This window comes from Dermochelys coriacea, chromosome 6 (assembly GCF_009764565.3).
Source record: "Dermochelys coriacea isolate rDerCor1 chromosome 6, rDerCor1.pri.v4, whole genome shotgun sequence".
In the NCBI taxonomy this organism is placed as follows: domain Eukaryota; kingdom Metazoa; phylum Chordata; order Testudines; family Dermochelyidae; genus Dermochelys; species Dermochelys coriacea.
In genome coordinates this window covers 82,346,102-82,361,029 of record NC_050073.1, presented here as the reverse complement: position 1 = coordinate 82,361,029, position 14,928 = coordinate 82,346,102, and the positions used below count along the sequence as shown (strand labels likewise).

The following is a 14,928-nucleotide window of genomic DNA, read 5'->3' as shown; positions in this document are numbered from 1 at the left end:
AGCTGCCAGCCCCACACCTGGGGCTCTGCTCCCAGCCCCAGCTGCCAGCCCCGCACTGAGGGGCGCTCAAACAATTCGTATAGCAAGGGTGCTGAGAGCCATTGAACCAAACAGTAAACGCTGTATATCATGGAAACCACTTCAAGCTAGGTGGGTGCAGCAGCATCTCCAGCACTTCTATTTCCAGCACCTATGCCGATGCCTAGGGCCCCAGCTGCTGGCCGTGGCCCCTGGCCAAGGCTCTGCTCCCTACCCTGCCCCCAGCTGTGGCTCAGCCTTGGACCTCTTACACCTGTCTGTGGCCCCACGTTCCAGAGCTGCAGCCCCACACCAGTCCCAGTTTGTGGGGGGAGCACGGATAGGAGTAAGAGTGGCACCAGGTTAAAAAGTTTGGGAACCACTGACCTAAGGGGCGGTTCTAATCCCGACTCCCACTGAGCCTCAGGTTCAAGCTCTGTCATTTTGCAGTGTGGACACCATTCAAGCCACAGAGCCAAACCAGAGGGTAGACATAGTGCAGTATGGACGTTTCATGATTGTATTACCCAGATACAGCAACTGTAAACCCAGGTTTACAATGCAGTGTGGATGCTCAAGCATGAGCTTAGAAACACTGAGTGCACAAGTGCAGGTCCCACAGAGCTGAGCTTACAATGCATGTAGACATATCAAATGGGTCTTCACAGGCAGCCAACTCAGATAGTGCAGACCCTCATTGTCCTACAGATCCAAACATCCTGAACTCATCAGCCTTTGCACTCGCTGGAGAACTCCATGATCACTGCTCTCTATACCCCACAACATACCATGTGGGATCCCAGACCACATCCTTACCCTCTACTGCTCCACGCTGGGGGACAGCAAAGAAAACCACAGCTTCAAATACACTGACCTGTGAAACCACAGATTAGTGTATGTATAGCCACAACAAAGGACAGAAAACTACATTTTGTTTACATCAATGGGCATAAATGTTTACTTCCTTTTCAAAAGGAATTTTAAAAGTTTCAACCTGTTAAATTATGTTAGACGTTTGTACGACATTGTATGTGTTTGTTGGCACTTTGATTTTGTGCACAGAATTTTTGAACTCAGTAAAGTTCTACATTTGGAGAATTAAAGTATCTTGATTAGTTCACTTGATTAGTTCACAATAAATGCTACAGAATGCACAATGGCTGCCAAAAAATCGAACAGTACTTAGAAATGCCCATCAAGCACCACCCAATTCACAGCAGTAGGCAATGCCCCAGGCCGAGCAGTATTTATAATTTGCAGGAGGCACAACGGAATAGATACCAGCAGCCAAACCTAAAACACACACAATGTAAGTTACACAAGACAGACACTATCCCAAGACAGAACACAACTATGGCTGATTGTGAAAATAAACCTTTAACGCCTCCCTCAAAAGCATAGCTCCACATCAGGTTTGTGTAATAGCTCTGCTCTCTTGCTGTCCAAAGTCAGCAGACAGCCACCCCATCTCAGCCCTCCTTCCTGATGGCAACTATTCCCCTTTTGCCTCTAATCTAATGAGTAAACAACCCAGCAACTCTTAAATCTACCACAAGCGCATTGCGCAATCATTCTGCACCTACTGAACCTGTAGATGAATATTTCTTTGGCATTGTCAGGATAGCCAGTGTACAGCTTCATGAGTCAAGGGAGCAAGGGGTAGGCTAGGTACCCCAGAATCATTACTGGCATTTCCACATCACCAGTGGTAATCTACCAGTTGGGAACGAATATCCCTGCTTGCAGCTTTCTGAACAGTCCTATGTTCTTACAGATGCATGCATCATGCAGCTTCCCTGACCAACCCACACTGATATCAATGAAACATTCCTGGTGATCACTAGTGTTTGCATAACCAGAGCAAAGTAACCCTTGTCATTGATCCACTCAATAGCAGGGTGGGCTGGTGTCAAGATAACATTATGCATGCCATATATTTCCCCACTGCAGTTCAGGAGCCCCATTGCTGCAAATGTCTTGCATATTGCCTAGAGTCACAGTCCTGCAGTAGCAGGAGATGATTAATGCCCCATACACTTTCATGACAATAGCCATCATGTAGAGTTTCCAACTCCAAAATGATTTCCCAGTGACTAGTAGCAATCCAGCATTGCAAGCTTTCAGAGCTTGATTGCCACTTGCTTCTCCACTGTCAATCCAGGTCTGTTTCTGGTGTCTCTGCAATAGAAGGATGGGGTGAGCTCAGCACAGAGATCCAGGATCATGACCTTTCACTTCTGGAAAGTTCTGACGCTACTGCTCGTTGTCCCAGACCCACATTACGATGTGATCCCACCCGTCAATGCTCATTTCTCGGGTCCAGAAGCAGCATACCACTGTCTCCAGCTGCTCCGTGAACATCACCAGCAATCTGGAATTTTTTTCCTCTATGTCCACCAAAAAACTCTCCTCAAATATATCTTCATCTTCCTCATTGAGTTCTCAGTTGTGGAATTTCCTGAAATCTGAAAGTACAGGAAAATCATACATCCTGTATTTGCAATATTCCTAGGGAATAGTGCTGAGCTCTGTGGGCTCCCAGAAATCCCTGGGCAAATCATTACTGCCCCACAAAACACTACAAAAATGTCCCCAAAGGAACTGCATAGAACACTGGATTGCCTACCTGGCACAATGCACTTTACATTGACACACGCACTCATGGTAAGTATATGCAGAGCTGACACAAGCAAACAGGTATGCATGCACGCAAGCGACATACAAGCTTTGGCAGCTGTACAACAATGTACATCAACTGAAGTTTGTAGTATAGACATGACCTAAAAGTATGGCGAACTCAAATGAGCTTAACAGAAAGTCAGTGGGAATCAGCAAGTTTTTCTAGTTAATTTTTGTTCAGAGATGCTTGTGCTGATGTTGTTGGATGTCTGGTCTAAGGTACAATTCACTTTATGAATCAGTACAAAAATAGTAAAACACTAGCTGATACTAGGGCTAATTGGTGAGTAGGAAGGTCTGACATGGCTTCCTCTCCCAGACAACTCCAAGAAGTCATGTTGTGTTTCATTTTCCTCTCTCCTCCCCCCCCCCCCAATTTTATTTTCAAAGTGAAAGTGGGCAGGCTAGAGACAAGATGTACACAGCCTCTGTAACAGCACTTGCCAGCTCTATGCCCTTCCCCTGTTTTATTTAAAGTTACTTGCTTTTTTGTGGCTTGTTTGTATCAACAATTGTGCTGCACTGAGAGGGACTTGGAGGGATCCAAAATGGAGATTGTTTGATTTATAGGGTAATCCTCTCCCATAGCAGGGATTATACCAGTGGGGAGGGAGAAAGGCCCGTTTTACACAGAACCTTGGAAAGGAGACAGAGAGACAAAGTAAAGTATTTGTTTTCCTTGAGCTAATTGATGTTATTTCAGGGGTGCATGTTCTTTCACTTTAACCACATTTTGTAATAAAGTCACCCAAACACAGAATCTTACACTGAACAGGGTTTTTATTTATTTCCCTGCACTTCCCAGTCCATAATGCACTGTGACTGTTACTGCTGGAGAAGCAGATGGCATCATTCAGAGCATCCATTGCTCTACAAAAGACTCTGGACTGGAGAGCCATTGGTGGAAGTCTGCTCTGAGGGATGCTGTGAGGCATGTGCTAAGCAGAGTCCCTTCCGTGAAAATCTCTCCTTTCTAGATTTTTCAGTGACAAACTTGGTCAAAGCCAGGTTCAAGCTGATGAAAAGGTTCTAAGACAGTATGAACAGAATTGGGATAATACAAGCATAACCTCTTTTCCAATAAAGATACATGTTAAACTACTCACATCCCCAAGAACAGGTATCTGTGAAAGTATTTCAGGGAGCGGGGAGACACTATAATTGTTGCTTTTTAATCAACATTGAATTCTAATTGACTCTCTTATTTTAAGAAAAAAATAAAGAAATAGAAAGTTCTGGGAACTGAAGTGAAACTTTGAAAATGAATAGTATTGATAATATAAGAAAACTCAAAGTGCCCTCTTCTGGAAGCTGTTACTAACAGCAAGTTAATTTGAAATATTTGTTAAACCACAGCATCTCTTGTTTGTGATTATGATGTACATTTTTTCTGACACTATACATTACTTCTGTTATCAGATTATCTCATAATAGTTTGACATATTAATCTGTATATTTAAAATATTATTTAACAGAGGGAAATTCTTATGCATGGCGTTTATGTTATAGAAATGTCCCTTCTTTGAAGGAACCCTTCACAGAACTGATATTATGAATATCATCTGCAAAACTCAGAGCAAGTATTTGAAACTGTAAATAATATTGCACTTGTATAGAATAAGTATTTGGCTTAGACTAAAATTATTGATTTGAAATTAATTTTATTGAACACTATGTTAACAGGGGAACATTTTTCTTTGATTTTTGCCCCAATTGTTTAAATTTACTTTTGATATTTTTCCATCCTATGATAAAAGTATTATATTTAATATGTCATTAGCTTGCAAGCACACTGAAATGAGTTTTCATAGTGTCACCACTTCTCATTTTGTATTATTCTTGATGTTCCTTTTTATAAATGCATTTGAGGATTGTCAACTGAGAGCAAAAAACTGAGTGGGTGAATTTTCATTTCTTTAAAAAAAAAAAGCCAACCTAGCCTTGTTGTTGGTTTAGTGTTCCCATATAAAAGATTAATTCATTGTCCGATCCTTTCTAAGTACTTTCATCAGGGTAACCCATGTTATATGTTTCCTTTTGTTTAATTACATACTTTGTTTCTATAGCAACTAGAAAGCATATAATCAGTTTCAATTCCTGAGTCTTTACACAGTGATTTTGCTTTCAGCATACAGTAGTAAAAAAAATCCTTCTTTAGAACTATCTGCTCTTTCTGAATATCCTTTAATTAATATGCAATAGGATTAAATCCAAAAGTAGTTCTATTGCAACTACAAGAAACTGAACTAATTATACTGAAATAGAAAATTCAAAAACTATTGCTAACTAACTCCTGCATGAATTTACTGCCACCTTCAGGCTTTCATCAAAATGCATCTCTGGTATAGTTTTCATGTGTCTTCTGGTCAAATTATTTGTTTGAGGCAGATTTAATTTCACCAAGCATCACTGACTGTTTTGGATTTAATTTCCTTAGGGGAAGTTCTAAATGAAAAATCAGAGTTTTTTTTGTTTCAGAAAAAGTATGTAGCCTGGTTAATTTACACACAGTATGAAGAGAAATTCCACATAACAAGAATTTTAGTTATAAGTTGGGGAGGTATCAATTAGAAGTAACGGAAGAGGAGAAGGACCTTGGAGTATTGGTTGATCATAGGATGACTATGAGCTGCCAATGTGATATGGCTGTGAAAAAAGCTAATGCGGTTTTGGGATGCATCAGGAGAGGCATTTCCAGTAGGGATAAGGAGGTTTTAGTACCGTTATACAAGGCACTGGTGAGACCTCACCTAGAATACTGTGTGCAGTTCTGGTCTCCCATGTTTAAAAAGGATGAATTCAAACTGGAGCAGGTACAGAGAAGGGCTACTAGGATGATCCGAGGAATGGAAAACTTGTCTTATGAAAGGAGACTTAAGGAGCTTGGCTTGTTTAGCCTAACTAAAAGAAGGTTGAGGGGAGATATGATTGCTCTCTATAAATATATCAGAGGGATAAATATAGGAGAGGGAGAGGAATTATTTCAGCTCAGCACCAATGTGGACACAAGAACAAATGGGTATAAACTGGCCACCAGGCAGTTTAGACTTGAAATCAGACGAAGGTTTTTAACCATCAGAGGAGTGAAGTTTTGGAATAGCCTTCCAAGGGAAGCAGTGGGGGCAAAAGATCTATCTGGTTTTAAGATTCTACTCGATAAGTTTATGGAGGAGATGGTATGATGGGATAATGGGATTTTGGTAAGTAATTGATCTTTAAATATTCAGGGTAAATAGGCCAAATCCCCTGAGATGGGATATTAGATGGATGGGATCTGAGTTACTATAGAAAATTCTTTCCTGGGTATCTGGCTGGTGAATCTTGCCCATATGCTCAGGGTTTAGCTGATTGCCATATTTGGGATTGGGAAGGAATTTTCCTCCAGGGCAGATTGGAAAGGCCCTGGAGGTTTTTCGCCTTCCTTTGTAGCATGGGGCATGGTTGACTTGAGGGAGGCTTCTCTGCTCCTTGAAGTCTTTGAACCATGATTTAAGGACTTCAATAGCTCAGACATGGGTGAAGTTTTTCATAGGAGTGGGTGGGTGAGATTCTGTGGCCTGCGCTGTGCAGGAGGTCAGACTAGATGATCAGAATGGTCCCTTCTGACCTTAGTATCTATGAATCTCCTTCATAAACTTGCTCTTTCACTAGTTCTTCCTCTTTTTCTGTCATTTGCCACTGAGCCATTGGAAAAATAAAGGCAGTTATATTGTTTGAAGATTTTCCCATTGCACTGCTCTGTTGGACAAGAACACAAAATCCAGTACAGCTAGTCAAATGTTAATGCTAAATATTGGGCACTTCCTGTTTTCTCTTCTGTTCAGAAAAACAAAAGATTATCTGTAGAAATATAGAGAAGGTTCTTAAAGTATATCCAGATTCTGACTAAGAAAGTTAGTTCTTGTAGCATGAGTAATGTCTGTAATTTAAAGTCTGTAACCTCTGCTATGGCATTATTCCACAATACTTCTTGAGTTCTTAGATATATTTATTTTTAAAATAGGAAATCTCTTAAACTCAAAGAACAAGTTTTACAAAACAAGGGTGTTTAAGAGCAGAATTGGAACAGTACCACCTTCATTAAACTGTCTAAGCTGGTGTCCTTGAGATTATGTGTGTGTGTGTGTGATAGATATAGATATAGATATAGATATCTCTCACACACACATACACAAAATTACATTACAAGAACAATATTAATGTTGCAAAATCTAATTTCCTTAAAAGTTAGGAAATTCCAGAATTAAGGTGTCCTTGGCCCACTTGTGCATGTGCATTATGAAACAGGCTTTAATACCTGATCTTATACTACTTTTTCCATAGGACTCCTGCCTCATTGCACACAGGATGGATGGTGCTCAGTGACTGAGCAGATATTCAGTGTTTTCTTATATCCTCATTGTTCAGTGTGTGACCTCATGCATTGTTTAGTGCATACTATTCACACCCAGTCCTGAAGACCAGATTATTAATTTCCTTATGGGCTTTAATATGGTGTTTACCTCTGTAGTATCAGAGTACTTCACAAGCATTAATAAGTTTACCTACTTAAAATCTATTTTTTCCACACAACCCCTCAGGAAAAAATCCCCTGCCTTATTCAGTGCACAGGATGGATCTGTGCTGGGGGATGAATCAAGGCTGTGTAGTAAAGGGGGCTATTCTCTGTAAGACTCCTGCCTCATTTGTTGCCGAAGTTGTGCAGTAAATGTGAAGGAGGCAGGCAACTGATTGCAGGAAGAGAAAGGAGGGTCTCATGGCTAAGGGAAGACAATTGACTGCTGGAGATCTGGATTCTATCCCTGCCTGTGCCAGAGTTCTTGTGTGACAAGTCACTTTAACCAATTGGTCCAATCACACTATTTAAGCCAGAGGAGGCCCAGGAAGTTGTCTGAGCAACTAGGTGATTTCCTGTTGTGGCTCTGTTGGTCCCTGGTTATGCCTGCTTCTTGCATCTAAGCCTGTTCCTGCTCTACTCCTGCCTCATCTCCGTCTTCACTCCTGTTCCCAATGTGCTCCTGCTCCAGGCTTAGTCCTTGCCTCTTCTCCGGTTCCTGCCCTTATGCCTAGTCCTGGCATGACCCTTGGCTTTGGCATCTGATCTTGGCTCTGACCCTCAGCTTCAATTCCTGGCTTGACCCCTGGCTCTGGTAACTGGCAGTTAACTCTGGTACTGACCCTTGGCATTGTTCCACAACCTAGATGCCTGCTCTACCCCCTAGACCTGACTCCTGCTCTGACCACTAGGCCATACTGTCCATAACAGATAATAGGAGTCTCCTAACTAGAGAGGTACTATAGCTCCTCTTCCTTAAATAAAGCTTGGAGGCTTTACTATAGCCATTTACTGCTTGTAGGAGACCATAGATCTCTTTTCCTGGGTTATTCAATTATCACCTGTTCTTAAAACACAAGAGTCCAATTGAGTGTAAATATGCTGACTCATCTCTCACCTTCCTGAAGTAAGGGCATGATCGAAAGCATGTTGAAGTCAATAGAAAGACCCTCATTGACTTCAATGGTCTTTGAATCAGGATCAGCAATCTTTAAATACATACAGCAGTAACAGAGTCTTTTCACACTGACTCGTGTTGAGTATGATATTCTGCCTATAGTCCTGTGTTATAAGGCTACCCATTATAAGGTTGGCAGAATCAGATCCTAACTGAATAAATCCAATTGGAATAAAAAACAGGGATTTTATTCTCAGGACATCACCACTTGCACTTAGAAGTTTCAGTTGCATACTTTTCCATGCTGCTTTCTCCACCACAACTTCCTGTCATCATAATAATACCTAGCCCATATATATAGCACTACTATATATATATCACTACTGTTTTACTGATGGGGAAACTGAGGCACACAGAGACGTAGTAACTAGCCTGGGGTCACCCAGCAAGCAGTAGCTGACCCAGAAATAGAACTCTGATTCCCGATCCAGTGCTCTATCTACAAGGTAACACTGCCTCCCTGTCATATAACCCTAAGGAAGTTTTCCTGCAAAATTTAACTGCCTGCTAACATCAGTTTCCATAGCCAGAGGGCAACTTGTGGGTGGGGCACAAAGAGTCGAGTGACCCTCCAGGAGCTGGCCTGGGTGGGGCAGGGCCAGAGCTGGATGGGAAGAGGCAAGGCCAGAACCTCTCCTCTTCCAGTGACACTGCCTGGGAGGCTGCCCAGTGCAGCGTAGCGGCTGACTGGGAAAGTGCCTGGCTGCGACAGCAGTGGGCTGCCCCCCTGCCCAGGCTTAGCTTCTGGGGCCAGTGGCTGAGCGAGCTTGAGACCCTCCACCCCTCTGGCATGCTCAGAATTGGCCACTGTCCCCAGAAGCTGAGCCTGGGCCGGGGGGCAGCCCACTGCTGCCACAGCCAGGTGCTCTCCCAGGCAGCTGCTGTGCTGCACTGGGCAGCATCAAGAAGTGGCTCCAGGGCCTGGCTGCAGGGAAAAGCAGCTGAACATGCCAGGGGGAGCTGCCACAGCGGGAGGACAAAGCCCCCCAGGTAACATGGGATGGGGAGGGGACAGGGAGAGCTTGGGGGCCCTGGGCTGGGAGGAGACACATGGGGAGGTCACGTATCCTCCCCTTTACCTGGTTCCCTCTTTGTGTCCCTCCCACAGGGCACCTAGTGTGTAGACAAGTGTAGTCTACGACTACACTTGTCTACACACCACAGTTTTGCTGACAACAGCCAGCTTTCATGGACAAAACAGTGGAAGCGTACACACTGAAATGCTCCTCCTGCCGCTGTAACTCCCCTGCGACGCCGACATACCACCACCACCTTGGTGAGCGGCATAGGGATTTTTGCGATGTAGTTAGAGTGACACAGCATCAGTGTAGACAGTGTGCTTGGTTATGTGACCCTAACTGGCCACCAGGCAATGTCCCACCATGTCCATCCTCACTGCTCTGGTCAGCAGTTTGAATCCCACTGCCCTGAAGGTATACAGGTATGTGCTCCTCCCACTTCTAAAGGCCCAGAAATTTTTAAAATTTCTCTTCCTGGTTACTCAGCATGGACAGATAACACGGCATCCTCCCAGCTGACCATGCTGGCTTTATGCAAGAGATGCGCTCCCTCGTGGAGCGCACTGGAGTTGTTGGATCTGATGGCAGTGGCACCAGAATAGGGGGTGGTCAGAGCCCTCCCACTTTTTGAAAGTGGACAGGCCTAGCCATTTTTCAGCAGGGGTCCTGACCCCAACCTTCCTCTCCTTCTCCCCCCCCCCTCCCCCACAAGGTCCAGCTCTCCCCAACCAGACCAGCAGCTGGAGCTCAGCCAGGAAGCCCGGGGAGCTGTGGGGCACCGCATGAGAGACCCTCCACCTGCCTGGGCTGGTGGTGGGGTGGATCAAGAGCAGCCCCTTGCCCATGTCACGGCCTTGCAGACTCCCTGTCCAGGGCAGGAGGGTCCATGGTTCCCCACAGCTGCTTGTGTGCTGTGCGCGGCTCTTACCTGGACCCAGGCTATGGTAAAGTCACCTGGCCAGCTGCGCCATGGACCCTCCACCTGCCCTGGGCAGGGGGCCCACGGGGTGGAGACAAAGGTCAGGGGCTGCTCTCAACCCCCTCATCCTGGGCAGGTAGAAGGGCCATGGTACAGTTTTCCACAGCTGCCCACGTGACTCTTACCATGACTGGGCTGCCACCTCCCAGCCAGAGCCAGGTCCAGGTAAGAGCCACACGAGGGCAGCTGTAGGGAGGTGAAGGGTCCATAGCTCCCAGCCCACTCTGGTTTCTGGCTTGGCCAGAGGCAGGGCTTTGGTCAGAAGAGGAGGGTCAGGGGGCCCTGCCCCCCCATACACACTTTGGGGCAGACTGCCACCCTTGTTTGATGGGTCTATGGGGAGAGAAGACTGTGCAGTCGCAGCTTTGCACCAGCTGTAGGAATTTCAATACCTACAGGCTGATTGCTAGTAGCATACAGGAGAAGGAGCACAAAAGGCACACACAACAATGTCATGCTAAAATCAAGGAGCTGAAACGGGCATACCAAAAGGCAAGGGAGGCCAACTGTTGCTTTGGTGCAGCACCAAAGATATGCCACTGCTACAAGGAGCTGCGGACCATCCTCAGCAAAAACCCCACCTCCATTGCCAAGAGCCTTGTGGATACTTCAGGGGGACTGTAGGCAGCAGCCAGCAGACTTAACCCCCACAAAGGAAGTAGCGGATGACGCAGTAGAACTGAAGGACGATGTGGAGCACATGGAGGGTCAACTGGTGGCGTGGCGAGGCGAGTCAGAACCTCTTTGTGACTCTGGAGGGGTCTAGACTGTCCCGGCACTAGCACACATGAGGCAGGAGTGGGGAGCTCTGGTAAATGCTCATTGGGGAAGTGCTCATTTTGCTTTGATTCTGCATGGTGCTCTCATTTACTTTGAGATGTGGTAGAGGAGGAATTAGGGACAGAAATTAACAACAGAGCATATGCATCTATGCAGTGGGGGCCCCATGGAAAAGTTGGTTCGTGTACACTAGGATGGCCCAGGAATCCTCCATAGTGATCTCTAGGAAACTTTCCTGTAGGTATTCTGCAATCCTCTACCAAAGGTTCCTTAGCAGAGCTACCTTGTTTCTCTGCCAGTTGTAGGCAATTTTGCTGTGCCACCCAGCAATTATTTCTGCACGGACCAGAGCAGAACACAGGCAAGCAGCATATGGAGCTTCTCTGAAACCACATGCATGCAGGAGAGGTATCCTTGCATCCTGGGTTACCCTTAGGAGTGAAATATTGGGTTTGACTACCTTATGTGGAAAAGGGTACCAATGTTCAGAATAATCTCCCTAGGTGCTTATAGTAACCCCCTTTGCAAACCAGCTAAACCCTTTGTCCCTTCTTACCAATTCCCCCTTACCCATCCCTCCCCCGCAGCAAATGCACCATATTTGGGACTCTCACCCACCTGTGTGCAACCCAAGTAAGAAAGGGGTGTGTATGTGTAAATTGTGTGATTTACAGCTGTGAGCACACTCACAGTACTGTCTCCATTCATTGCTTCTTTGGCTTCTGCAGGTGTGCCATTGCAGACCCACTCCCCCACACTGGTGAATACCTCCGTATGATAAGGCAGCAAATCTGGAGGAGTAAGAAGCATATGTTTCATGAAATTCTGCAGTCAACAGATCAGCACATAGCATAATAAGAGTGTGGAGGGAGACAAAAAAAAAACACTTAGGCTGGATAGTCTGGAAAGGAAAGGAGCAGATGATTAAACTACTGGAGGACCAGACAGAGATGCTCAAGTCCCTCATCACGCTGCAGTCAGAGAACAGCCGAGCACAAGTCCCCCTGCAGCCAATACAGAATTCCATTCTATGCTATCCCCAAACTCCCCAACCACATTCCGTGCATGTTTCCAGTCCCTCACAGTACCCCTTGCACTCCACCCGGAGGGACTATTTTCACAGTGAAATTTGGAGTTACAGCTCTCACAGTTGAGTGTAACCAAAAGGCCATTCCTCATTTCCATGTCCCTGGTTTGATTAAAAACAAAAAGTGTTTTTTCCAGTTATTAAACTTAATTCTTTCATACAAATTGACTCTTTAATGTTTGCACCAACTAACATGTGTGACACAAATAAACAGTGGCTATAGGCAGAAACATTTGCTCACTACAGGTAAAGTTCAGGAAGCAAGCACTACAGGGCTTATTCAAGACAGCAAGTAAATGTTGCCTGGCCAAATGCTTAGACACATTACTGGGAATCACTGTCAAAATGCTCCTTCAAAGACTCCTTGATTCGAATAGCCTCCTGCTGTGCCACTCCAATTGCTCTGGTATCTGGCTGCTCAAAATCAGCAGTCAGCCAATCAACCTCAGTGCCCCAACCCTGGAGAAACTTTTCCCCCTTCACTTCACAAATATTATGCGAAGTACAGCAGGCCACAATGACCATGAGAATATTTTCCTCACTGAGGTCTAACAAGCCAAAAAGGCAGCACCAGCATCCTTTGCATTGACCAAAGGCCCATTCAACAATCATTCTGCGCCTGCTGAGCTTCTTGTTGAAACGCTCCTTGCTGCTATCTGGGTTCCCAGTGCAAGACTTCATGAGCAAGGGTAGGCCGGGTCTCCAAGGATCACTATGGGCATTTGCACATCCCCCATGGGAATCTTCTGGTCTGGAAAGAAAGTCCCAGTGTGCAGCTTTCTATACAGTCCAGGGTTCCAAAAGATGCATGCATCATACACCTTCCCTGACCACCCTGCATTGATGTCAGTGAAACATCCACTGTGATCCACCAGTGTCTGCAAGCTCTTTTGGTTGATGTACTCCATCACAAAGTGGTCAGGCCAAAATAGGGATATGCATTCTATCTATCCCACCCCCACAGTTAGGGAATCCAATTGCCTCAAAGCCACCAATTATTTCCTGCACATTACCAACAGTCACAGTCCTTTGTAGTAGGAGACAATTACTGGCCCTGCACATGTACATGACTGCAACCCCCACAGTGGACTTTCCAACTCCAAACTGATTCGTGACTGACAGATAGCAATCTGGAGTTGCCAGCTTCCACACAGCAATGGTGTAACAGGGTGCACTCACCTCTCATGAGTGTCCCTTTGGCTGAGTGTGCATGCCTGCATTCTCTCTGATGGGCACTGCTCTATCCTAGAGCACAGACATAGGGCTCCCTCCCTGAAGTAATATCTTTGTCCTCTTGGGGCTTCCTGGCTACTGCTCTCCAACTGGGCCTCTATAGTTCAGTTCCCCCTCTGGAGTGCCTCAATATCTGGGCCACTTTCCTGTAGTGGCTAATGGGGGGAAGGGACCTAGGCTCACCCACTACTCTGGGTCTCACCCCAGGCACCCTATAGATAATAGCTGTCTGCTGTGTACCTTTAACTATGTCATACAACTTCTCTAATTCTCTGGGTCACTTCCCACAGCCCTACATCACCTTTACCCTTATCTAAGGGCCTTATCCTAATAGAGGTCCAGCAACCAGCTCAGGGCTCCTTCTCACTCTCCGCTGCCAGCTCAGCCCCTGTCACTCTATCAGGCAGTGCACACTCCTACAGCTCTAACAAGGAACTGAACTCCCTCTGGCCCTGCAGCTCTTCTTATACTAGGCTGCTGGGCTCTGATTGGCTGCATCCCACACAGCCACTCTAGGCAGCTTGGAGGACCCTCTCCACTGCCTTTTTTTGGAGCATGGTGTGGCAGGGCCATGAAGTCTCCAACAGGGGGCCTAGGAGGGTCTGGTATACCACGTCACAGATGGCACTTGCTTTTCAACAGTGAGAGCAGCTCTCATTCTGGTGTCCTTGTGCCAGAGTGCTGGGATGAACTCTGCAGACAGTTCTAGAAAGGTGGATTTGCTCATACAAAAGTTCTGCAGCCACTGCTCGTCATCTCATACGTGCATCACAATGCTATCCTACCATTCAGTGCTTGTTTCCTGAGCCCAGTGCCGATGGTCTGCCATGCGCAGCTGTTCTGTCAATGCCAGCAGCAATCTTGAATTATTTGTTTCCATGGCAGACAGAAGGGCAGGCATCACCGATTCATTTTCTGTTTCACCCATGAAATACTGCAGGACCAGCCATGTTGTGTTCATAACTCCCATCACCAGACTGGTCAGCAATTCAGGATCCATGGTGTCAGGCAGAGATGGTGGGCACACAGTTTACAAGGACTGTTGAAAAACGGTGCAAAATGAAGTTGGAAGCCTATGGAATGATGGCACGGAAATAACTGCATCATGGAATGGTGAGCACGCCCCCATGCTGCACTGCTATCCATTCCCAGAGCTCCCAACAGCGGAAGGTGCCAGAGGGGGCGAGTTGCACAGTGGGATAGCTACCCACGATGCAACGCTCTCTGTCACTGCAAGAGCAATGACTGTGGACATGCTTCGCTGACACAAGGAACATTGTGTGGACGTGCACAACCAATGTAATTAAAGCAGCTTATGATCATTGATGTAACTTGTCGGCTTAACTCTGTAGTGTAGACAAGGCATAAATGTGCTATTTTAGATACACTGAGTGGCCAAAAGACTGCTTCTTTCTGACCTCAGGCACTAAAGTTTCTTGAGGACTAGATATCCAGCCTTTGATGTGCAGGCATTCTTGCCTTCTCTTAGCCCTCAGATTGGCCTCTATTGGTATGTCTACACTGCAATTAAAAACCTGTGGCTGTTACGTGGCAACTGACTGGGGTTTGGGCTAAGGGGATGTTTAATTGAGGTGTAGAGATTCAGGCCGAATGGGACAG

At 45.7% G+C, this 14,928-nt stretch overlaps 1 long non-coding RNA gene across 1 annotated transcript; it reads right to left on the bottom strand.

Moving 5' to 3' along the window:
- Positions 1-3,128: 3,128 nt before the first annotated feature.
- Positions 3,129-13,731, bottom strand: LOC122460690. Its single transcript, XR_006282151.1, has 3 exons — positions 13,255-13,731; positions 11,607-11,779; positions 3,129-3,333 (listed from the first exon to the last, which is right to left on the bottom strand). It is a non-coding gene; the product is annotated as an uncharacterized LOC122460690 (long non-coding RNA).
- Positions 13,732-14,928: the final 1,197 nt, after the last annotated feature.